The sequence below is a fragment of the Triturus cristatus genome, chromosome 4_2, assembly GCF_964204655.1.
Source record: "Triturus cristatus chromosome 4_2, aTriCri1.1, whole genome shotgun sequence".
Lineage (NCBI taxonomy): Eukaryota > Metazoa > Chordata > Amphibia > Caudata > Salamandridae > Triturus > Triturus cristatus.
In genome coordinates this window covers 949,796,407-949,822,322 of record NC_140586.1, presented here as the reverse complement: position 1 = coordinate 949,822,322, position 25,916 = coordinate 949,796,407, and positions in this window count along the sequence as shown.

The following is a 25,916-nucleotide window of genomic DNA, read 5'->3' as shown; positions in this document are numbered from 1 at the left end:
AGGGCTCATGCTCCTGTGCGCTCCTGTGCCCACACCACTGGCATAGGGCACCCAGCTAGAGGGGTGGCTGAGGTATGCCAGGGCAGTGTAGGTTGTGGGCATGGCACACAGGGATGTGTGCCATGTCGATTCTCTGTTTTGTCCTGTATCCAGTCACTCAGCCTGCAAGGGGTGTGTGTGTATGTTAGGGTACAGGGCCTCTAAGGGTGGCACAATGAGTGCTGCAGCCCTTAGAGGCCTTCCCTGGTCACAAGGCCCTGGGTACCTAGGGTACCATTTACCAGGGGCTGACATGTGGCCAGGGTTTGCCAATTTGGGTTGGAGGTTTTGGTGAGGAACATAGGCCCTGGGCATCTGATTGGCAGGAGCCCAGGGCACATTTAGTCAAAGTACATCCAGCAATTCAGCAAAAAGTGGGGGCATACCATGCAAGAAAGATGGCACTTTCTCACAGATACCACTATATAATCAATTAATGATTGCCCTTGAGAGGAATGAACATTTTGAGAGGCTCGGGAGTGCTCGGTCAACCTGCCATTTAAAGCAATTAATTCATTAAGTCTCAGGCATTCCAGTGAAATGTAGACCCGGCCTGATCTAACATTTTCAGGTAAGATGTCCTCAGGGACACTCCATACCTCATCCAACTCAGAGTTTCCAAAACTCATACAGGCACAATTTGAAATTGTGGCATTAAACCCCCCCACAACAACAAACGAGCAGGCTTCCGAAGCATGGCTATTTTGTACATAAGAGAGCACAGAATCAACTAAGATATCATTAGACCTCCCGGGCCGGGATATAAAACATTTACTAACAGGAAGGATCAATAGGGCCCTCCGATCACATTGAACAGGGCTAACTTTAATCAGAGGCAGATTTTTGAGGGCTGAACATACACCGTAGGCTTCCAAGTTGTGCCCCTACTGAGTACAACAGCTATACCTCCGCTGGTGTGGCTTTTTACAGAGGGTCTTGCAGCACAGGAAAACACAAAATAATTATCAGATTTAATACCGGAACAAATCCAAGTTTTCTTCAAACAAATTATCAGGAGTAAAGCGCGTTATACGATTCAATCAATCAATCAATCAATAAATCTTTATTTCGCTGATTAAAAATCAACATAAAAAGTACAAAATACAAATACAATATACAGTATATTTACATTAGATCTCAGCCGACGGACATTAGAAACAGGTTAAAAACTGAACTTTAAAAAGGCACTTTACAAAGGGCACATTACATTATTAATTCATCATTATTCAATCACGGGTATTCCTCAATCTTACCGACACTCTCAGGAAATTTACAATCGAGCACAGAGTGCGGGTGTCCACGGCCATTTGTAAGAAATTCAGGGCACTCTTGGCTTCACGTATTTTAGCCTCCTTTAGAATATAAACAAGAAATTTGCGACGGGGATTTGATAAAAAGAACACAGAAGTACAAAATGAAGGGTGTCCTGCGGAGACCTATTGTCGCAGCCGCAGGCACCCTTCTGCTCAACGGTTACTGTGAAACCTGGAGGATAAGCTAAAATGTGGTGATACAGGTTGAGCCTAAAACGGCACATTAAAAATCTGTCCAGGTGATTATGCATTAGATATAAATAGGGCTCCATTCCTGCTCCATTGCTCACTCGATGGTGTGCTAAAACTGATTTCTTTAAGGAGTCAGTGCTTTCTCTTTGTGCTTCAAATTTATCCAGTAGCTCTCTCTTAATCTGGTTTCTACATGTGGGGGTAATGGAGGTAGGATCACTGAAAAGAGATAGGTGGTCGATTGAATCCAATGTCTCTTTTATGTACCTCAACCATGGGATACATACGTGGTTGTCCATTTGCAAGCAGTCCCGAGCTATTTGCCTACTTAGTTCCGCTGCGGGATTCACCCATAACCTGAGCCATAGCATAATGGGTCTCACCTTTATCCAGTCGGTGATGTAAGGTAACCCCAGTTCTGTGTGTGTTATTCCTGCTGGGGTGCCCTGTGGTAGCTTCAATATCTTCCTAAAAAATGTATCTTCCTCCAGTTGCTGGGGCCTTACATCTCTAAATCCCCAGACCTCAGCTCCGTAAATGGCTTTTGCAGTGCTAACCGCCACATACAGATTCATCACCTGTTCCGGCGACCACCTCCCCAGTCTACGAGCAAAGTTATGAATAGCCCCATTTGCCGATACCAGCTTTCTGCATCTATCCTCCAATAACAGATCAAACTTTGTATCCCCGTCAAACAGTAGACCCAGATAAGAAAAAGAGCTCACTGTTTCCAATTTGTGCGACCCTATTTTAAAAGCAAATTTCCTGCTTGGTTTCTTGCCAGCTATCATCACATACGATTTGCTCAAATTTACCGACAAATCTAATTCATCCATAAACTCCACAAATCCATTGACCAATTGCTGCAAGCTCACGGCCGTCCTGGCAAGCAGGACGGCATACAGCAAAACCGGTATGTGACGATTTCCAGCTTTGGGACAATCCACATTTAAGGCAACCAACCTTCTACCCAAATCGTTAATGTAGAGAGAGAACAAAAATGGGGCAAGGATACACCCCTGCCTCACTCTGCTTGTGCAGGGGAAGGGATCCGTGCACCCCCCCCCCCGTTGTGCAGCGGACCCTGGCAGTGGTGTTCCAGTGCAATTCTTTTAAGATGTCAATGAGTCCAGGCTCAATTCCCAAGTTGGTCATCAGATCCCAAAGTTTGCTCCTGTTAACATTATCGAAGGCTGCCGCCAGGTCCATGAAGCCCATGAATAGTGTGCCTTTACCAGCCTTTGTGTATTTAGTTATTAATAGGTACAAATTCAAACATTGGTCACTGGTAGACTTGCCTGGCCTAAAGCCGTATTGAGTGTCTGCTATAATGTTGTGTTCTTCTGTCCATGACATCAAGCGACTCAAAATTGCCCTGCCCAATAGTTTGGCCGATACGTCTATCAACGATATTGGTCTGTAGCACTGTGTATTGTCCCTACACCCCTTCTTAAAAATAGGGACAATCAGTGCCGTAGACCAAGACCGTGGCAGACCCGTGGCAATTGCTGCATTTAGGACCCTCGTCATAATGGGAGCCCAGAGATCAGGGTTACTCAGATAAAGGTCAGGTGGTGTCCCATCAGGCCCGGGAGCTTTGTTGCGAGTTGAGTTAGCCCTCTGATTACTTGGATAATTTCTTGGAGTGAGAATTCGACCTTGCCCGATCAGCATTCCTCCCATCCCGCTGTAGTCACAATATCACTTTCATGATTATACAGACTCTTAAAATGTGCCACCCACTGGTCAGGAAGAATGTTGTTACTGATCCCCGGGGAGTTTTTCTCTTGGAAGCAGGGCCTATTGATAATCCTCCAAAATTCGCTGAAGTCTCTATGTTCCCCCGCTTCCCTCAGTCCGCCCACACTTCTGCTTGGAGCGTAATCTTCCTCTGCTTGACCTTTGTCTTATATGCCTTTCTACATAGGGCTACTGCCGGTTTGTCCCTAGGGTAGATTTTGAGACATAGTTTCAATTCCCTAAGTGCTCTCGCACATTCGGGATTAAACCAGCGTGGCTGTGTTACAATTTTTACTGGGCCTTTTGCTTTCAGGAGTTCCCCTATCATGGTGGTTAGTACCTCAAAGGCAGAAACCAAACACCCACCTCCTACTAGGGGATCAAGACAGTCTTCAATTTGGTGTTTGCCTTTTATCACCAGGGATTTATAGAACTCCTCTGCATTGATCTTGGCCCGTCTTAGTCGCCTCCCCTGGTCGGTTGGGATCAGCGTAGAGGCGGCCTGTTGAGTTCTACTGCGTCCGCCGCTGTATTCTAGGACCATTAGCAGCGGGTTATGGTCGCTAAAGGGGTTCCAGTCTATTCTCACTTCCTTCACCCTGTCCTTTATGGCAGAGGATATTATCATAAAATCTATGATTGAATAACAACCTCTGCCCTTAAATGTTGGAGTGAGGAAGCCATCCCTCCCTGGGGTTATCAGATCTATAGTGTGGGTCATGGCAAAGGTGTCCAGAGTTTTCATGAGGCTGTTTCCCCCCCTGTTATGCTCGAAGTGAGGCCCATTTTCTACCGGACAGGATGACCAGTCTGCATTTGCGGGAATCAGTTTGGGGCAAAGGTGGCAGTTAAAATCACCCATGATCAAAACTGCTGGTTCCCCGCCCCTTCTCTGTTGTTTGGTCTCATGCTTTAACCTATTTTCTAGTTCCTGAGTTATTGATTAATTTCCTTCCCCTGAGACGGAGTTGTAGATGTTAAATATCAGTAACCTTAGTCCCTGCCCCTGAAATTCGACTGCCTGGATTAGGTGTGACGACCATGAGGGTTCTGACCATGTGCCTTCCAGCTCTAGATTAACATACAGGGCTAGCCCACCCTTCGCTCTGCCCGATCTTCCGCCCCTTGCAGGGACAGAAAAACATTTAAAGCCTTCTAGTTGGTAGGCGGATGGGTCCAGTGCCCATGTCTCCTGCAAGGCTATGACATGGTACCCCTGGAGATTACTTATCCAGTCTACATTGTCAAATTTCCCCGCCAAACCAGCAATATTCCAGGACAGTATTTTTAGGCCTTCCATTGGTAGTTCACTCTCCCCTTCTTCACCCTGTGTTGATGTTATGGGATCTGCTGCCCTACTCTTGGTCCCTCCCTGACCCCCTTTGCCTATATATGTTTGGGTGATAGCTATCCCCTTCTCTGGGATGCTATCTAGATCTCTCCCTTCCCCATACTCTTTTACCACCTATTTAGAGGCCCTTTCCTGGGGTGATTGGGATAGTCAGTCTAGTTCTTCTAAGGATTGCAAAGGACTGAATCTGTTTGCCCACTGTGTGCAAACCTGCCCTCTCTGTCCCTCCTCTCTTGGCCAACTTCTAGCCACTATGTTTCTTGGTCTATCCTGGACATGGTGTAGGGGATTTGAGGCACATCTCCTGGGGTAAAAGTATCTTAGTGGTAGGGGGCATATTGTGCTAGTGTGATTTCTATTGTAGCCTCCTAGTATATATTTTACTAACTCCGTGTCCCTAAAGTTTGCCACGATGCAGTCTCCTGCAGCATCTTTCCTCCTGCTGCCTACCCAGTTTGTTCTTCTTACTAACAGGATCTCCCCACATTCTCCTCCTCTCAGGGGCCTGTGTATATTTAGCCACTTAATTATTTTCATTTTTAACTCTGCATGTGACTCTCTCTCCCCTGCCCTAAGACCAGGTACTCCCGTAAAAACCACCACATAAGCGGCAGCTTCAGGTGGTAAATTAATACATGTTGGTACATAGTCAGTGGGGATATCTGGGGGGCTGCGCCCAGTTTGAGATTTCTCTACACAGCGCTGACATTTTACAGTCCCTTCTTGTGCGAGTGTAGGAATTGTGCTCTGTGGGGTATTTTCGCATATGGTTACCCCCCCTAGGTTAGGGTTACCCCTGTCTCCTTGAGCCATTGCAGAGGGTGTGTCATGTAGTAGCACTATGCCACAATCCTCGTTACTCACACAGTTGTTTCTACCTCGTGCATGTTCCCCTGTCCTGATTCCGACTGCGGGGTGACTTACTATTTGATTGGTATCAGATGTTCCCTTACTTTTCCCCTGCTTTGCTATTTCGTTTTTGCTTTGTCTATCCTGCTTATAATTGGTTTTAGTTGGTTCACTATAAATGTTTCCATACGTTTTTGGAAAATCGCCCATCACTTCTTCCAACCAACCTGGTGGGAGTTGCTGCCCTGCTATTGTACCTCTAAACTCTTCAATCACTGTCTCCCCCCTGCTTTTTGTCCCCCCTACTCCCCTGTTTTGCTTCTTTTTGTTAACTCTACTCTTCCTACTAGCCCCTGGTCTGGGTTTCCTGTTATTTTCCATCACTATTTCGTTTACCACTTGGGCGCAAGGGATTATGTCTGTAGCATTTTCCAATGACTAATTTCCCGAAATTTCTAGAATTTCTGGTGCAATGGGTTGTATCGGTGTGTTTGGGGTGGACAAGCTTCTCTCGGTTCGTTCTATCTCCCCGTTTACTTTTTGCAGCATCAAGTCAATTGCAGTGGGTTGTAACACCCCATTTAGTGCCGCACCTGGGGGATTATCAGACCGAGATGACTGGGTTTTACTTGTGGCAGATCGTGTTTTAGTTTTGTTAGACATACCCAAAATTTCACTAAAGTCAGTTTAAAAGAAACTATAGCACCATGGGTTCCCTACTGTCCTAGTTGTTCCAGTTGTTCCAGCAATTGGTCAGATGGCCTACTTTTTATCCCTACCGTGTGTGTGAGTGTGTGGCTTCCCCCCTAACTCGGTGTATTCAGTAGTCCTTACCAACAAGCTATTATTATTATTGGTGTTTGGAAGGAGCAATCCACTCCCTGGGGGGAAGAATGCCCATACAGTTCACAGTTTATATCTCTTTTCTCGAATGCTTTTATCGTAGACGCAAGGGGGGTGATCCAGCCCAGCCTCTTCAGTCACTGATGGGCACGGATGAACCCACCCTTGTCCCAGGCTTCTCCCGGTGCTCCCGCGTACTCCCTCAAGCCGAGGAACCTGGGTAATGTAGTTTCTGCCCCTCTACTGCGGCCGCACTCGAAGATGCTGCGGCGGCGGGGGGGACCCAGGCAAGCTTCAAAGGACACGAGGCGCCAACAGGTCAACTGTACTTTACAGCGCTATGCCCCCAAAGTTTTTAGCAAAGCTTCCCGCTCCACCGGGATATTCGCGGCCTTATGAGCGCCACCAATCGCGTTGTGGGCATGCCCCCGGGCGGCTTTCCTCAAGCCAAGGATCCTGGGTAGTGTAGTTTCTGCCCCTCCACTGCGGCCGCACTCAAGGATGCTGCGGCGGCAAGGGGGACCCAGGCAAGCTTCAAAGGACACCGCGCACCAGCAGGTCAGCTGCACTTTACAGCGCTATGCCCCCAGAGTTTTAGCAAGGCTAACTTCCTGCGGGACACTAGTGCGTGTCTCGCAGGATACCACAGGCTTGAACAAGTTCGTATCTGAAGAGAGGAGTCACAGCAGGTAAAGCACTGCTCAGCTTTTGCCAAGATAAAACACGCACCGACTCACTCTATGGGTAAGGTATCTCTCTCCCTTTTCACAGCCGTCGTCTCCACGGCGTCTCAACTCACGCTTCGTAGAACAAACGCACCAGGGACCAGTCGGGCGCCTCCAACTCAAGGTAAGTCCTGGAATAAGTTCCAGCAGCTGCAGTGTAAACACTCCTCAGGCTCACCTCGCCTCGCCTCAATTTCGAGTGTAGCAATGATATATTTGGCCTCAGAGGTGCCTGCATCCCAGGGGGGGAATTCACGCTCTTTGTCCCTCTCTTGCCTCCACTATCAGCTGTTTTTAGATTCGGCAGATAGAGATCCGAAAAATCCACAAGGTAAAAGCTGCAATGGGAGCCGCAGAACGCCAACCAAGCTCCACCACCATCATCAACCTCGAGGGGGGGAGGAGCCAATTCTGAATTAGACTGTTCCAGGCCCACCAAATTCCAAGAAAACAATTCCCCAAGGGTGCGACCTCTGCAACATTGGAAGTTCTGTGTTCCTTTTTGTAGTATTCAGAGCCCCTGCTGCCCAAGTCCAGGTGCTAACTCTTACCCCGTCCCAGATTCCCTAACCCACGGGTCCTCATATCCCACAATGTTTATCACTCTCCTCCCTGTGGCTGCCAAAAGAGACTCGAATGTTCTTCAAATAAGTACTCCCCTTCTTCCTGAATAGACTCGAGAGACCAAACTCGGGCTACCCAACTTACCGAACACCTTGAACCATAAAACATCAAAGCCTTTTATTCTGGAGGTGATCCACGCTGCCAATGACCAGCATTGCACCAATCCAGGAGCTCAACGTAACCCTGGCTATTGGGAGGGCAGCAAGAGGATCTACTTACGCATGGTCTATATCTCTACTTGATACCTGACTCTGGCCCAGTGGCGGCTGGTGACATTTCAAAGTGGTGCGGCAGAAACGTTGGGGTGAGCTTTACGTAGGGAGCGAATGGATTGAGCAAGATCAACTATGAAGTGATCACAAGTGGTAGCAGACCAGACAAGCGTTGCAACAGCCATTAAATGTCACAGTGACTTACCTTACACGCCTGACACAAAGAAACGTATGAGTGAACTATCATTATCTAGTTTTCTACGCAACACTCCTGATGCCGAGTGGTTGCTACCATCTGTTATAAGGTGTTGTGATTAAGAATCACTCTGTGTGCACTGTGTTCTTTCTAAAAGTTCTATTAATTCCCTCGAGTAGTCGCCGAACTTCAAAGACAGCTTCGGCAGAGCACCAAACCGCTGTTAGTTCTCATAAATTAGCTACAAACTACTCACCTTAACTGCTGAGTCCTGGTCCACGCCGCCACCGCCAAGAGTCAACCTCAATTTGCCGCGTCGCCGCCCTGGGACTCCAAATCCCGGCTGCCTCAGCGGCGGCGCGCTATTGAAACGCAGCACCAGCGCCAGGAGGCACCTATAACTTTCCCTGCAGACGGCGGAGCGGGGGGAGCTACAAACTACTCACCATAACTGCTGAGTCCTGGTCCACGCCGCCACCGCCAAGAGTCAACCTCAATTTGCCGCGTCGCCGCCCCGGGATTCCAAATCCCGGCTGCCTCAGCGCCGGCGCGCTAGTGAAACGCAGCGCCAGCGCCAGGAGGCGCCTATAGCTTTCGCTGCGGACCGCTTTGCGGGACGCGCCGGGCGAAGGCCGGGCCAAGGGCGGGCCCGTTTTAGCCCGTTCTAGACCGGACAAGGCCGGGACGGGCCTGGACTCTTTCCTTCACCATTGAAGATAAAGGTCAGTTGACGCATTTATTATTGAGCGATTCTGATGAACTCTATTAGTCATCGCTAGGTTAGGCACAAGAGAACAGATATAATGGCTGTATCACCGTCAACGTGCTCTGCCAAAGATATAAGGAAGCCCACAGGGGGAGCATTAATGGGCACATTGGATAGTTTCTTGGTTAGAGTGTCCTCTGCCCTCGCCAAAGACATTGAACTTACGGAAAAGAGACTATCCCTCGATATCGCTTTTGAGAAAAGGTCCTCTATGGGCAGACTAGCGGAAGCGCGATCACCGACTGTAATCAGGAATGAGATTTCAGACTCTTCGTCATTATTGCCACCTGCTGAGGAGGGGGGTGACCAGGGTTCTGGGCTTTATGAGTCAGCAAGACCTATGATTACTGAGTCTCTTGGTATTACTAACGGCCCGGCAAAATCTTCGGATAAGATTAGCTCTGATGTAACAGAAGGTACACGTTATGATAAAATTACAACTCGTTCCACTGTTAATTCCAAGACGGTGCCTTCTAAAGATGTTCAGAATCTTCCATCTAAACGATGCCTCACCAAAAATAAGGCCCAGACCCCAGGAAAGAACAAAAAACCCACTAAAATTCATCCTGTTAATAAATCTGTGATCCAACACGGAAGTATTAGCCATGCCTGTGAAGATTTAGCTAATGCGTTCCCTGGTGATCAAGTCACTACAAATGAAATTAGTTCAGTCTTTTGGACTAAAATGGAACATTTGATTAAGGAATTCTGGGCACCTCTTAGTGACCGGTTGAACTCTATTGACTCCAGACTTACTTGCATCGAACTGTTGTTAGTTTCATCCCGAGGAAGGGAAGGAAATCATGTTACTGAGGCGGGTAATACTCATGTCGGGATTGGGAGTGTAGGGCCTACATCAACTAAGGATGCAGGAGTGTTACCTTCTGCCCCCCCGGGTGACAGCCCCAGGAGGTAATTTGGTGGCACCCCTGCCAAACCCAACAGAACCTGTCTCTAAAAACCCAACATCGGTAGCGTACTTAGGCGCAGGGGGTCCGATGTTACAAAGAGAGCCTGGCATGTTGGTTAACCGTAATAATAATTACAATATAGCTCCAAACACAAAGATCAAAGACCTTAGTGTAACTCGTCTACCCACCATTCAACTCCCACCAGAGGCTGCACCTTATGTAGTGGTCCTGGCAGGGGCTCCACCATTGGACAGGGGAAGGAGGGAATCACATCAGGAGCTTAAGAACAAGTGTATACACTGGCTCAACAAGAATCGCACCCTCCCACCATACGTCTCAGCTGAAATTCTCCACGTTAGAAGAGTGGGATGGGTGGGGAATAAACCAAAGACAGTAGGGGGGGACTGCATTATCATTAACTTTAGGGATAAGAGAATGGTGGAATATATTTGTGATTGGGTTCAAAATGATTCTACATTAACCATTCACCCCCTTCCCCTTTCCTACTTCTATGTGGTGGTGCCCTTAGATAGGGGTTGTAACCAGCATTATGGAGGACAAAATATACGGAGGCCAGGGGAAAATTTAGAGCTATATAACAGGTTTGAAGTGCTCTCTGGTCTGGAGGATTGCGACTGACTTCATGGGCCTGATTTCAGTTAGGAGGAAACCCATATACCCCCTAGCTGGCCAGAGGTGGCCATTTTAAATAGTGCAACTGTTTTAGACAATCCAGAGATTAACATTGTCCCCCATACTTCTATCTGTAAGCTCCTGAGCTGGAATATAGCGGGATTGAGAAGTAAATGTAGGGACAAAATCTGGTTGGAAGAGATAAGGCTTTATGATATTCTGGCATTCCAGGAAACCTGGGACACAGATCATAATTTTTATATAGATGGGTATGCACACTTTTTTATTTCTGCTAAACAGGTACATTATGGTAGGGCACAGGGAGGTCTATTAATGTGTTTTTCCCTAAATATGCGTGGCTCATTAAAACAAATTGAAGCAAACTGCCATAACTGTTTGGCAGTAGAACTATCTTGCCCACATGCAGGGAAAATGTTATTGGTCAATTTTTATAATTCTCCCAATAGAGTCAGCATTAACAAATTTTTACTCAACCTAGAGGAGTTTCTGACTACTTATCAAGTAGATAACCCGCAAGCTGAGATTATTGTTATGGGAGATTTTAACATTCAACCCTGCGGTAAAAACTGTATCTTTGATAACCTAGATGGTCCCCAATACTCTGCTCCGGTACACTTTGAACATACGAAGCAAGGTGAGTCCCTCGAGAAGCTTATGGCCGCCTTAAACCTTTATGAATCGGGGTGTGTTAAGAACGGCCCGAGGGTAGCCACCTTTAAGGTAACAGCCATCGGAACAATCATAGATTATATTTTTATGTCCGCTGCAGTCTTAAGTAGTGTCATCTCGTATAAGGTTGGGTTTTCTGTTTTTAGTGATCATAACCCCGTTATTTTAGAAATGGCCCAGGGGGCACAATTATCAACCATAGCGTCTGACCATAGGGTTATTAGTCGAGAGGTGATAACAACAGACCAAGGAAGGAGATTAAAATGGATGAAAGTGATCCCTGAAATCTTTGTTGAGGAAGTCCTGTCCAACGCAGAGAAGGAAGTTAATACCTGTCTGGACACTGACGCGTCAAATACACTGATTATAGATGCTTTTGAAAGTATCTGTAAGCAAATCTGTAGTAAATTGATGAAGCAAATGCCCTCAGAACCCAGCATCAGAGGGAAAAGATGGTTCAACGAAGATTGTACCAGGGCCCACTCTGCCCTCTTAAAAGCACTAAAGCAGATCCCTAGAAACAGGGAGCACATAAATAGGCTGAGGAAATCCTATAAACAAGCTATTTGGATAAGAAAAAAACAGATTAAGGATGAGGCATGGGACAAACTTATGTCCCCGGAGGTCTTGAGGGACAGTGGAAAGTTCTGGAAAACCATTAATGATCCCTACTTCTCCAGTGAGGATAACTCTCATCTGGATTGTATTATCCAAGATGAAGTATGGATTGCCCACTTTGAACAAATATACGGCAGGGAGGGGACTGAGAGTTCGTTAGATCATATCTATAACTCAGATTCATCGTTAGGATTGGTCTTCCAGGAGAAAGAAGTACTAAAAGAATAACGGAGACCAAGATTAATAAGGCACCAGGACCAGATGGGGTCCCGGCGGACCTCGATAAAAGCTTTCCTAAATTCTGGGCAAGGCTATTGACTAACATCTTCAACGCTTTAGGCCCAAAAACCATGCCAACATCCTGGTCAAAGTCCATTATCATCCCGGTATTTAAAAAAGGACAGAGGGATGATCCAGCTTGTTACAGGCCAATCTCCCTGATAGATTCTGCTGTAAAGATTTTAGGCAGGGTTATTTTAGCTAGACTGACAGACCATTTTGAGGGTAGAGGGATCCTCTCTAACGCTCATTACGGATTTAGAGCAAAAAGGAGCACATTAAATCAATGTCTTAATCTACAACTCCTTATCAGTAAATATACTGTGGCCAAAAAGGGTTCCCTCTACCTGGGTTTTATGGACCGCTCAACAGTATTTGATTTAGTTAATAGGTCTAAGCTTTGGCAAATTTTAATTGATACGGGCATCGATCACACCTTGGTCAAATTTCTTGCTGATTTACATTGTGGTTTGATCGCCTCTATAAGAGTTACCCAAGATGGCAGATGCACAAGGTATTTTAAATCAGAAAGAGGTGTCAGGCAGGGGTGCATTTTGGCCCCACTGCTTTTTACATTATATATTAACGCTTTAGAACCTGCTTTGAAGAGAGCCACATTAGACGTCCCCGAGAGTAGGAGACACAACCATACCAGTTCTCCTTTATGCTGCCGATGCAGTTCTTCTCGCACGTACAGGCATTGGGCTAAACAAATCATTAATGAAATTTAACACTTTCATGGAATCTCTTGATTTGAAAATAAATGCCAAGAAATCACACGTTATGATAATGGGGGAACAAAGTAAAAAGAAAAATACATTGACATTCCTTTGTGGTAAAGACGTGGTTAGCAGGGTCCCTGTTTTCACATATTTAGGAATTTTATTTGATGGGAAGGGGACCTGGGGCCCGCAAATGAAACACAAAAGAAATGTATTTGCAAGATCCTCATCTGCTCTCATGGGTTTCTCGAAACGCCCGGGAGCCAGACCCATGGAAGCCATTATAAAGGTCTACAAGGCAAAATGCCTCGCAATAGCTACCTATGGCTCTGAGATATGGGGGTATGCCACTGAAGCCCAGCAGATCCAAGTGGTGGAAAATGCTTTTCTAAGATCCTTACTTTCAGTGCCGCAGTCAACCCCCACCTTCTCGATCCACGTGGAGCTGGGGCTGGAATATGTTTTAGATAAAGTAAAAATGGCCCCAATAATATGTCGGCTCGAGACCTGGCTTAACGATGAGATCTCCTTAAACCATATGATTCTTAAAGACTGCCTGGCCTTAGATTTAGCCAGTAAAATCCCATGGTTAGCTTATATTAAAACAACTCTTAATAAACTCGGCAGGCCTGAGATTTTCTCGAAACCAGAATCTATTAAGAAAGCAGACCTGGGTTTGATAAAAACTGCCATGATAAACTTCCAACTCGCAGAAAGAGAAGAACTAGAGTTGAAGAAACCTTTAGTAAGATTACATTTTGGGCTAGTGAGCCTACCTGGTCCGGAACCCTATCTGAAGTTAGTAACACGCCCCTATCATCGTTTTCTGTTAATCAGATTTCGATTTAACTTAATTCTTTTTTTACTGGGTGACTTCCCCAAATGGGGCGTTCCTGATAAAGCGGAGTCCTGCAAGTGTGATAACTTATCCTCACAAGATACTTTACACTTCGTTATGTTTTGTAGGTTTTACTCTGATATCAGGAAAAAGTATTTATTACCGCTGCTCAAAGAAATAGGGTTTACTCAGATTAGACCAGCACTTGTATATCTACAATCAATGAGTAATGTCCGGACAATTTTCCATGTTGCTAACTTCTTAGTTGCTGCTGTTCGTATTAACAATAAGAAAAAGAACAGAAAAGCAGGCGCAGGACTAGACACACTCTGATCCGATATGATGCTGTAGTTTTTATTGGGTTTTTAATAGGAGGTTATGGTTCTTAAATCTTAATATTTATTAATAATTTTAACTGTATAGAATTTTAATGTATACCCCTCTATGAATTTGTGGGGACTGTGTCTCTCGTCCCTGTTTATTGCCTCTACAAAGAGAACTATTGATGCCATGTCTGTGCTCATTTTTTATTGATGTAATATTTCTGTGAATGTCTCTTTTTATGATATTAATTTTATCGAATAAAAGTATTTTGACTGACTGACTGACTGACTCATAAATTAGCCCCCCTAATGGATTAGCTGAAATGGGCTCATTAATTAAACAAAGTTAGGAATTGGTTTAAAGTGAATATTAAAAGACATTCAATGCACAATCTTTCCTCTCTGTGCTAATTTAATTTAATGTATCATTCCTAACTTAATAATATGCATTATTAGTCTAGTGGGAGCGTGCTCATCTGGTACTGGCAATATGTGTGAAAAGTCCCTTTTCCGTCAGCGTGACAGCTGAGTCTGACAATGCGTGATCCCAGGGTGGCCAGTGTGCCTCGCAGGGGCGTAACAAAGGCCCCCGCAGTGCGGGGGGGGGGGAGGGCAGCTCCAAGGGCCCCTAAACTCACTCACTGTACACTTTTAATCTCACAGACGGCGGATCTCAAGTAGACACCTCTCTCACCTTGCTCAGTCAAAGCATTGAGAAGTTTGTTGCTTTGTCCCACACGCTTCTGCAGATCAGCGCATCATCCTCCCTTGTGGCAAGGATTCAACGCATCGCTGGCCTCGCGCGAGGAAAATCATCGCTACAGCTCCTTTGTGACATTTTGGTTATTTTGCTACAGAATCCAGGTACTTTGTAAGTAAAAGGGTCGTAGAGACCACTGCTTTGAACTAAACTCCTCTTTGCACATTAGAACTGTTTTTGCAGCCTTTCAAGAGTAACCCTATTTTTCTAGTATTGTGGCTTTTTACTGTTATTGGTCTTGTGTTAAGTCTATATAAAAAGATACTTATTTTTTATAACTACTTGTGTGGTGTCCCTTTGTAGTGTTCTTCACTGTGTTACTGTGTATGGTCATAAATGCTTCACACACTGCCTCTGAGATAAGCTTAGCTGCTCGTGCTACGTTACCACAGGGTTGAGCATGGGTTATCAAAAGGTGTAGCCCTCTTACTCTGACTTAGGAAGAAGGGTCCCTACTTGGACAGTGGCCAGCCATTGCCAACTAGAGACCCCCATTTGTAACAGCCATGAATCATTTTTCACGAGCACATTGAACAGAAGGTGTCCCATACATTTACCACCTGCTGGGATACGGTGACAGGTGGTGCCATGGCTCGAGTTCTGTCTCCGCTGTAATACACGTAAGGGAGGGAGGCAGATGAGAGTGGCCTGCAGTACTTAATTTGCTGGGGCTGCTACACGAAGGAGTAAGGTGCCTTAGGACTGTTGTCTGCTGAGCAGATGCTGCTGGTCCAGATTGGGGTACTATTAAGCTTTTTGGTTGCATTTTTCAGCCACTGTTTGACAGATCTCATTTTACTGCGCATGAAGAGTCACCCACAAGTAAAAAAAAAAAAACAAGAAGCGTGAGCAACAAGCCCGGGAGTTGTGTGCACGCGCACGCTCAAAAAAAAAACGCGAGTGGTGCGCGTGAAAGAAGGAGAGGCCAGGGCGCTGAAAGCAAGCGCTAGGCCGTGTGGCAGCACTTTTAAAAGCCCTAACTAAATGTCTCGCAGTCCAGCTTAGGCGAGACCTAAAAAACCATCGACATTTAGCAAGTTTGTACAGCTGGGCTGAACATTTGTTTCAGCACGTCCATATTTTTCTTCGGTACACGCGTTCTATGATTGCATGTGCCAAAATTCAAAATGTATTGAGCATGGATTAGAATGAACATTATGCCACCCTGATGGCTGAGCCTGCTGAAACACGGGGGTGGTGCCCCTCACAGTGGGTGATCCTGAGTGCTGTGCACATTTATGCAGTGACAATGATGCTCATAGGTACCTGCCACATTTTCCTGACCACCTATGGGAGCAGAAGCAGTGAAAGAAAAGCATATAAAAAGAATTCAACTACTGGTGACAGCTGTAATCAAGATGGCTCTATTTTCTGCAGAAATGGATGGTCAATAATAATGCTGAAGATTTTCAATATCGTGGAATGAAAAATTTCCTAGTAACCATGACAGAAAGTTTCAATTCTATTAAGGACGCGGAGGCGAGGATTATGCTCTAGTCTCTTTTATTTCCATGCACAGCAACTTCAACTTTAATAACAAAAAACTACAAGCTCCATCTCTGTTGTAGTCCATAGGGTATTCCCCGTCCTCAAATCAGATGGTGCTCCAGGTCCACGAGGGCGTGCTGTTGCCAACACCCTTGCTCTTTCTTGACTGCGATCCTCTTGACGCCAAAGATCATCAATCTGTTTTGGACCCGTCAGACCCTAGGAGAAGCCAAACAGAAGAGCCAAACTGAAACCATTCTTTAAACTGCATAAATCAACCAGTACACCATGGCAGACATTTGCATTAATCAATGACTGTAAAGTAAAAACCAAACCAAGGGACAAACTCAGCCCATACGTCGAGTAGATAATCAACATCACAATGAGGTCTACATACAGAACGCTTTAAGTATGGGAGGGACCGGGTCTCTTTGAGCTGTGGGCGGGAATAATCCTCGCCTCTGCGTCCTTAATAGAATTGAAACTTTCCGTCATGGTTACTAGGAAATGTTTCATTTTATGTCAGGACCGGAGGTGAGGATCATGCTCGTTCAAAGCTTGTCCACCACCAACGACGCCATGCTGACAACTGGTTTAAAGTAAAAAATTTTAAACATAGAGTCTGAAGACCAGTCTGCCGCATTTAGAATATCTTCTAATCTAGCGCCTAATGAAAAGGCCTTAGAGGCCATAGCTCCTCATACCGAGTGTGCTCCAAACTGCAAGGTATTTATTCCTGCTTCTTGCATCACCCATCTGATCCAACGAGCTATTGTTGGTGGCGAAACAGCCTTGAAGGGCTTCCTTAGGGAAATCATAAGCTGACGCTCCCCCGGCGGGCGAATGTCTTCCGTCCTGCTCTCGTATTCCTTAAGGCATCTGACAACACACAGCTTCGGGATTTATCAAAAGCTGGGTAGGACAATTCTAGAGTCAGATTTAGTTATGCACGGTATTTGGAATGTAACTCGTTACGGGGTAAAAACGCGATCAGTAATATCAAGGGTCCCGACATCCGATACACGTCTGCAAGACACTAAGAAGAGCAGCATTGCCAACTTGGCAGAAAGTTCCTTGCGGGAAAGGTACCTATCAGCCTGCCAAGATTGGAATAAGCGTAGTACCTTATTAACATCCCACAAGGAGGAATACCTGGGTTCTGGGGGAAGCGAAAGACGGATACCCCGCAGCAACTTGCAGACCAGAGGGTGTTCCCCTACCGGTGCTCCTGAAACCGGGAGATGCCCTGCCGAAATTGCCGACCGATAGGAATTGACAGTTTGATAGGCTAGGCCTTGAGATGCCAAAGAAGCCCAAAAATGTATGACTGTTACCACTTCGCACCCAATGGGATCGTGATCGTTCCGAATACACCAACGGACCCATCTAGTCCAGGCCGATTTATACCGTTTATTCGTGCTGTCGGCCCAAGCCGCTCCCAGTAACGTTTGAGCTTCCTCCGATAGGCCAGAGACTTTCCAGAGATGCCGGATTTGGTGAGGGGCCCACAATATCCAAAAGTTTGTCTTGACACAATCGCCAGGATCTGTCAATTCCTTTTTTCGGGTTCCGGCTGTATTTCTGCAGGAAGGTGGCCATCCGAGGGTCCACCTCCGGGGTCAAAGCCATTTTGCCTGGTAGGGCAGGGCGAGGACATTCAGTCTTTAGACAAGCCCTTACTTCTTTTTCGAGGGGTTTGCGGAGCCACCCCACAACAAACGCTGAAACTTTATTGGAGGGAGTCCATTCCGAGGAACGGGGGTGGACGAGGTCTTCGGGGACTAACATATCCGAAGGTTCCTCACCCTCCGGGGCGTCAGTGGCTGAAGGCTCAGCGGGACGCCAAGGCCTGGACGGGGCGGCCTCATCTGCGGACTCTTCTACAGAGTCATCATCATAGTCCTGTAAGGGGGGATATCGGGAAGCACTAGGGGGAGTTGGATGTTGATCCCCTTGGGACTTGGCCACAAACGCCTTTTTTAGGCGGTCAAAGGCCCCCACATCTACGTGCGACGCGCTCTTGCACTTGGGGGGGGGGGCGCTGCGCTTCAAAGGTGGCTGCCTATTGCATGATGCACCTTTCAAATGGTCCCATGGCCTCTGGAATCGCTTGGTGTATAGACGCATCCACTGCGTCGCAGAAATCATCGTCAAGGGGGATGACCTGGAGAGATTCTTCTTCCACATACCTCCATAGTGGTAGGAACAAAGACAATGGGGAGGGACAATGCTATTTATATGTATATTATATGTATAGGATGGCAGCCTCCAACGCTCTAAGCGCCAGTAGTGAACTACCTTGCAGGTGGTGAGGTTTACCTGTGACCAGGCACAATTTTATACACACAGAGTGTTTGCTGGGTATAACCTGCAGGGGCGATTCACCCGTGTGTATTTTAAAAAGGGTATCTCCGCTCTGGGCCTGCCCCGGGAATCTCCCAAGAAGCGCTGTGACTGCGCTATGCAAAAACTGTTTGCCACCAAAAAACACGCAGCTCTCGCCAACCAGTGTTGATACGGACCCGCGTCGCGGGCGTAGGGGAGATTAAATGTTTTGAAATACAGACCTGCTATGAATGCAGGCGTAACGGTTCCCAGAGCCTGAGGCCGTGTACAACAGGCGGATTGTCGGCGCTCTCTGATCCCGACGAGTGGGTTCATGGCTGGGCAAGGGGCTTATCGAAAGGCCAGTCCCTGACCCATAGCCTACTGAATATGGCCGAAAGATGGGGCACAGTTGTTCTGGGTGAGATGGGTCTAGGTGCAGTACATTATTAAAAAATAATGAAAAAATTGGTAATGGAGAGTTACGGTTAAGTATCCGTCAGCTAAGAAAAACAGTTACCTTAAAACACAGTTCAGGGGTATTTTGGTTACAATTTTCACTTTGAAACCACTGAAATGTTATAGTTTAAAAGGCTTATCTCAGTATGCTAAAAATCAAACATAAGTTACTAGACATAGAACTATATAACTTCCTAAAAATCAAAACAGCACTGACCAAAGCAAAGCTTTCGGATACCAAGCAGTCAATCATCCAATATATGACCAACCTCAATAGAATAGGCCACCAGGTATCACACCTCTATAGGCTCCTACGGCCCAGCTCAACCAAACTTACTGAAAAGACACGCAAATACTGGGAGTCCCAACTTGGAGACACACTTAGCGAAAATGAGACCCAGATGCTATGGTCCTCCCCCACACAAAGTAAAATATCCCCGGTACTAGCTCAGACAAAGTTCTGGACACTACACAAAATCTACTGGACCCCGGTGCACCTGGCGACCCTGGGACTGATCACCAATGACCAGTGCTGGAATTGTAATAAGGGAAAGGGGGACCTGGCCCATCTCATATATTACTGTCCCAAAGTCAAATCATTCTGGGAGAAGATCTTCGCTTTTTTAAACAACATATTTAGGTTGTACTCTTAAAACGGAGTTTGCCACTCTGGTAACTGCCTTCATTAGAACAGATGCAGACTCACAACAAGACAGAGACCTACTGGATCTCCTACTAACAGCAGGTGGAAAAATGATACTCAACAAATGGAAAGACGCCTCCAAGGCAACGTTTAAGGGATGGCTCAACTGGGTGACGTATCTCAGAGGAGCGGATACAGTGGCCCTACGAGACTCACCGTGGAGACAGCCCTGCAGGAAAATGTGGGCATCCCTGGACAAGTATCTAGACCCTTATGACCCGCCCTGAAAAGGCCTAGTATAACTACCAGATTAGCATCCCTCCTTAGACAATAGCGAGTAGGCTAATTCTCCCTATATGCGATATCTCTTCTCTCTGCCCCGCTCTGGTCCCTCTCCCTGTCCCTCTCTTTGCTTTCTCTGACCCATACGAGGACAGTGGTTGGGGGGAAGCCAAAATAGGCAAACTGCACTACAATTAACACAGTCAATGTGGGCTGCCCTGTAATAACAAGCGATGCAGTGTACATGTTATATGTATGTGATATGTTATATGTTAAATGTCATATGCTGTTTAAAAAAAAAAAAAAATCGACTTAATTTTTTTTTTTTTTTTAAAGGCTGATCTGTCAGCCTGCAGACGAGAATAGCACACACTGTAACTACATTAACACAGCCTCTTTTTAAAAAACAAAACTCTAATAAGGCCTTTTCTTTGCCAAAGAGTGGAGAATGTGATAGTAAATATTGACAGAAAAAAAGCGTCCTGATTTTACCAGTATGTCACAATACTGTTTACTATTCTATCTTCATACTTTTGTCACTACTACACTGTTCCTAGTTAGAATCGTTACTATTCATACTGTGTGCACTAGGTCAAGGGTTGGATTTAAAAAAAATTGTTTTTTATAAAAGTGTGCTGATGTTTTCATAGTATTCTTGAGTGTGTCTTATCATAAAGAAAAAGGGTTTGTGTTCCACTATTTATCCTGTGATATCTTATAGGGTTGATCGATACTAAAAATGCATTTCACTCAGATACAGTGCTCAGTCGGTTGTAATGTGGCTTCAGTCCAACTGGATTTCTGTCTCCGGTTGGCATTTTGACAGATTCCTTATTGCCTGGGATCTAGTGAATATATTTCCTGGCTGAATACTGATTCCAGAAAACGTCACATGACAGAAATGACATCACCAATGGTTCTATTGCTAATCAGAATAGACTTGTTTCTGTGATTTATTTTACAGCGAAAATACCATAAAATCCTTTCAACCCAAGTGCTTTAAGGTTTAATAAATAAAAATATATATGCACACACACTTTAAAAAATATTGCTGTTTCAGTTATCTCAAACACTAACACATAACCTTGCACATTTTCTGCTTGTGAGAATAATGAGACACATATACCATATAATAAACTTTTTTAATTGCTAACACCTTAAAAAAAGGGTGTAGCAAGGAGTGTACATGTGCAAATCTACGTCCACGTTTGAAGAGGGCTAGATGTTCAGAACAGACATTCCCTTGTCCATGCCAGCATAGCTGCTTTGGAGCTGATGTGATGAGCCCAGCATAGCTGCTTTGGAGCTGATGTGATGAGCCCAGCATAGCTGCTTTGGAGATGATGTGATGAGCCCAGCATAGCTGCTTTGGAGATGATGTAATGAGCCCAGCATAGCTGCTTTGGAGCTGATGTAATGAGCCCAGCATAGCTGCTTTGGAGCTGATGTATGAGCCCAGCATAGCTGCTTTGGAGCTGATGTATGAGCCCAGCATAGCTGCTTTGGAGCTGATGTGATGAGCCCAGCATAGCTGCTTTGGAGCTGATGTAATGAGCCCAGCATAGCTGCTTTGAAGCTGATGTGATGAGCCCAGCATAGCTGCTTTGGAGCCGATGTGATGAGCCCAGCATAGCTGCTTTAGAGCCGATGTGATGAGCCCAGAATAGCTGCTTTGGAGCTGATGTGATGAGCCCAGCATAGCTGCTTTGGGGCTGATGTAATGAGCCCAGCATAGCTGCTTTGGAGCTGATGTGATGAGCCCAGCATAGCTGCTTTGGAGCTGATGTGATGAGCTCAGCATAGCTGCTTTGGAGCTGATGTGATGAGCTCAGCATAGCTGCTTTGGAGCTGATGTGATGAGCCCAGCATAGCTGCTTTGGAGCTGATGTGATGAGCCCAGCATAGCTGCTTTGGAGCCGATGTGATGAGCCCAGCATAGTTGCTTTGGAGCTGATGTGATGAGCCCAGCATAGCTGCTTTGGAGCTGATGTGATGAGCCCAGCATAGCTGCTTTGGAGCCGATGTGATGAGCCCAGCATAGCTGCTTTGGAGCCGATGTGATGAGCCCAGCATAGCTGCTTTGGAGCCGATGTGATGAGCTCAGCATAGCTGCTTTGGAGCTGATGTGATGAGCTCAGCATAGCTACTTAGGAGCTGATGTAATGAGCCCAGCATAGCTGCTTTAGAGCTGATGTAATGAGCCCAGCATAGCTGCTTTGGAGCTGATGTGATGAGCCCAGCATAGCTGCTTTAGAGCTGATGTAATGAGCCCAGCATAGCTGCTTTGGAGCTGATGTGATGAGCCCAGCATAGCTGCTTTGAAGCTGATGTGATGAGCTCAGCATAGCTGCTTTGAAGCTGATGTGATGAGCCCAGCATAGCTGCTTTGGAGCTGATGTGATGAGCCCAGCATAGCTGCTTTGGAGATGATGTAATGAGCCCAGCATAGCTGCTTTGGAGCTGATGTAATGAGCCCACAGGCTCTTCTTGTACATCACACAGCAGGTTTTAATGTAGAGGCTCTTTGTGCACTACCTTCCCTTATTTGCTCCAAAAAATCATACCAAGAGCAAATCATCCGCGCAATGGTCACATGTGCGGTCAAAGTAAAAGCTCAAGGCCCTTTTTGAGTCGAGTCTCTCCTCCGCCTTTGAAGGACGAGGTGAAGCAGCCAATGTGCTGGATTGGCCAATAGGAGAAGATGTCATAACTTAGACCAAGAAGGCCAACCAGGTCCTCCTCGCTTACTCGTCCAGGTAGAAGGTGGTGTGGGGTGATTCCACAGAGAGCGCCTGCAGGTCACACATGAGGTGCACAGAGCTGATGCCAATTGGGAGCATCATTAGTCGCAGGGAGCGGCTGTGCTCGGGCTCAAAACACATGCATAGAAGAAATGTCCCATTGTGGCAGCACTGGCAGCTCAAGTCAAGGCTTGGATAAAATGCATAACAGAGGATTTAAATAGAGCTGGTGGATTAGACCAACACAGAAAGGCTGAAAGAGCCGACAGAAAGCCCTTAGCTGCCCACTGCAAGGCCTTAATGAGCCTATAATAAAACAATAAATAATCCAAAAGTTTGGTCTGTAGGTGGTCAGTGCACCTCACCAGGAAACGCCCACCCATCTAGCCAAGGCTAGATGGACTTCGCTGAAGGGCGTCATGCTGCAAGGATCACATTGAATACTGAGGCCTGCAGATTGAATATATTTAACGGTCACCACTCATTTTCCATACATGGAGAAGTAGTTTGCAGAGTTCAACATGAGGACCTGCACCAGCCTCTCCGATGGATGAAAGGAAGAGTTTCAGGGCCAGGGAGATCCCCCGAAGCACCAAATGCCTGATGTGGAGCTGGCTCTCCAGCAGAGACCAGGCATCTCTGATCTCCTCCTCTACCAGGTGCCCACACCCTCTCAACCAGTGACATCTGCCTGGACCGGCGTTCAGGACTAAGAGGATGCACAAGGCTAGGAGTTCAAGAAGCGTCAGAGCGGTCCTCCCAAGACTCAGGACTGAATCCGTAACATCCAGATCATAGCCTGAAAAACTTGCTGCTGCAGTGAAAAGGTCTTGAACACTAGTGAGGTACTATCTTGCGTGAGACACAGGTGGGACTTCAGCTTCTAGATGGAAAACCAATAGGATGTCAAAGGTTTATCTGTTGCCCAGAGATGGTATTCCGCTTACAGTGGCAAGACCATCTTAAGCAGCCAGTTGTTGCAGTATGGAACTGCTACCGCTTTCAGAAACACCCAAAAGCCCCGGTAGAAGCACAGCAAATTGGAAGTGTTCTCACCCCACCATGCATCGCACATAATGCCCACTGGGATGCAGGAAATGTATAGAAAAACAGATATCCTGCAAGTCCAAGGACTCCATACAGTCTCCTGGGTTCAGAGTATTAAGAATCTGAAACAGTGTAAGCATCTAAAATGTGTCTTTCTGTAGAGTGCAAACATCTGGGACCAACACCAGATGGTGAGCTATGCACAGTGTGTGATCTGCAGCTCATATGCCTCGAACATGTGTCTTTCTGTAGAAAGGCACTCCGTGGATGGAGTCCAGTATAGGCCCAAGGCTTCCATCTTTCAGTAGGAGGAAGCAGCATGAATGTGCTCTTTTTTCGAAGCGGGCACCTGCTCAAGGACCCCCCTTGCCAGCAGAAAGTTGGGTTCTTGAACCAAGTTTGTGGAATGGTCCACTAACAGTCACTCTAATGTGTAGGGAAAATGAAGCAGGAGAAAATAAAGGCTTTGAATGATCTGCAAGAGTCATGCATCCTACATGACGATTCTTCAGCAAAGGAAGAAAAGTCTTATCTGTCGTGATACCAGCTGAGAATGGGCTTGTGAGGGCTGTTAAAGCCAGTGAAATAGGGGAGCAAGAGGTTGAGGAGTGCTATACCTGCTCACAACACATTTGACACGGTCAACCATGCTCAGCTCCTAACCCGTATCACCGAACTGGGTATCTGTGGGACAGCATACCAGTGGCTCAAGTCCATCCTGTCCGGACGGTCCCAGAGGGTTCAGCTAGGGGAGCTAGTGTCCGTTAAAGGCGCTCTTACGTGTGGAGTCCCCCAGGGGTCAGCACTGTCCCCGCTTCTTTTCAACATACACCTCCAGCCTCTCATAGCTGCCCTTGCACGCATGAATTGCCAAGTTTTTAATTACGCGGACGACACTCAGCTTATCCTCCAAACGATAACACTCAACAGGCCTCCCTACAGGTACAAAATGTCCTGAGATACACCTTGATTTGGATGACTAATAACTCCTTGAAAGTCAATCTCGATAAGACAGAGGTCCAGGTCATCTCGTCCAAGTCTAACCCCTGGAGTGACCTCTTTTGGCCCCAGGAGCTTGTGACCACCCCCATGCCAGCCACAGTCGCGAGAAGCCTAGGCATCAAGATTGATGCAGAGCTCTCTATGGCCAACCAAGTAGCCACCGTCACTGGAACTTGCACAGGCCTTCTTAGACAGATGCAAAGACTTGTCCCCCATCTCTCTCCAACGACACTACAGATGATAATATCGGCCACCATCATATCAAGACTAGAGTACGGGAACGCCCTGTATATTGGCCTACCAGAAAAATTAACCAATAAACTACAAGTGACCATGAACGATGCCGCCAGGTTGATCTTTAGGCTTCCCAGAAGGGCACATGCGACCCCGCTGCTGCATAAACTTCACTGACTCCCCATCAAGCAGAGGGCTAAGTTTAAAGGCATCTGCATTGCCCATAAAGCAATTTACGGCCAGGCTCCAACATACATCAAGGAGCGTCTGGGGAACTACGTGCCGGGCCAGAAACTGCGATCTTCTGAGAGCCGACTGCTGGCGGTCCCGGTTTAAAACCGCATCCAAGGGAGGTAGAGCCTTCTCTGTTATGCTCCTGCAACTCTGGAACAATTTGCCGACGGCCTCCGCAAGGAAAGCACGCACCTCCTTTTCTGGAAACACCTCAAAACGCTCCTGTTCAGGGAGGCCCTGGAGGCACGCCAATAATCCGCATATAGGCACCAGATGGACAGAGGCTTGTTTGTGTTCACTCTCTCGAAGCGCTAAGAGACCCCTGGGCGATTATGCGCTATAGAAATGTCAGCTAACAATAACAATAACAACAACGTCCGCCCAGTCAGGGCTACACAACTGCCGCTGCACAGGTTGGGAATGCTGGAGTTGTCTGCAGGCTAGCCTTCTTGAATAATCCCTATACTTCCTGGACAGTTGGTGGAACAGCTTTGTTGTAAACAAGAGTCCCAAGGATTCTGCTGTGGCTCGACTGTCCTTAAGTCATTCAAACGCTGAGTCAGTCTTCTATGCAAACAATGTAGAACCAAAGGACATGTCCATAAGGGGACACCTCGACATCCAATGAAAATCTGGTTGATGTCACCAGGCGAAACTTCTAAGCACTACATTGCTGCCAATAGTTCTGCTCTCGCAGCCCGCTGTCTCCAATAGAGCATGCCAAGACTACTTTGCAGCAGTCCAGCAATCATGTATCATTTGAGCCAGTGGGGCTCAGTAGTCTACCAGGACTGCTGGCAAGATTTCACTGGACAAACCCCACAAAACATAGGTGTA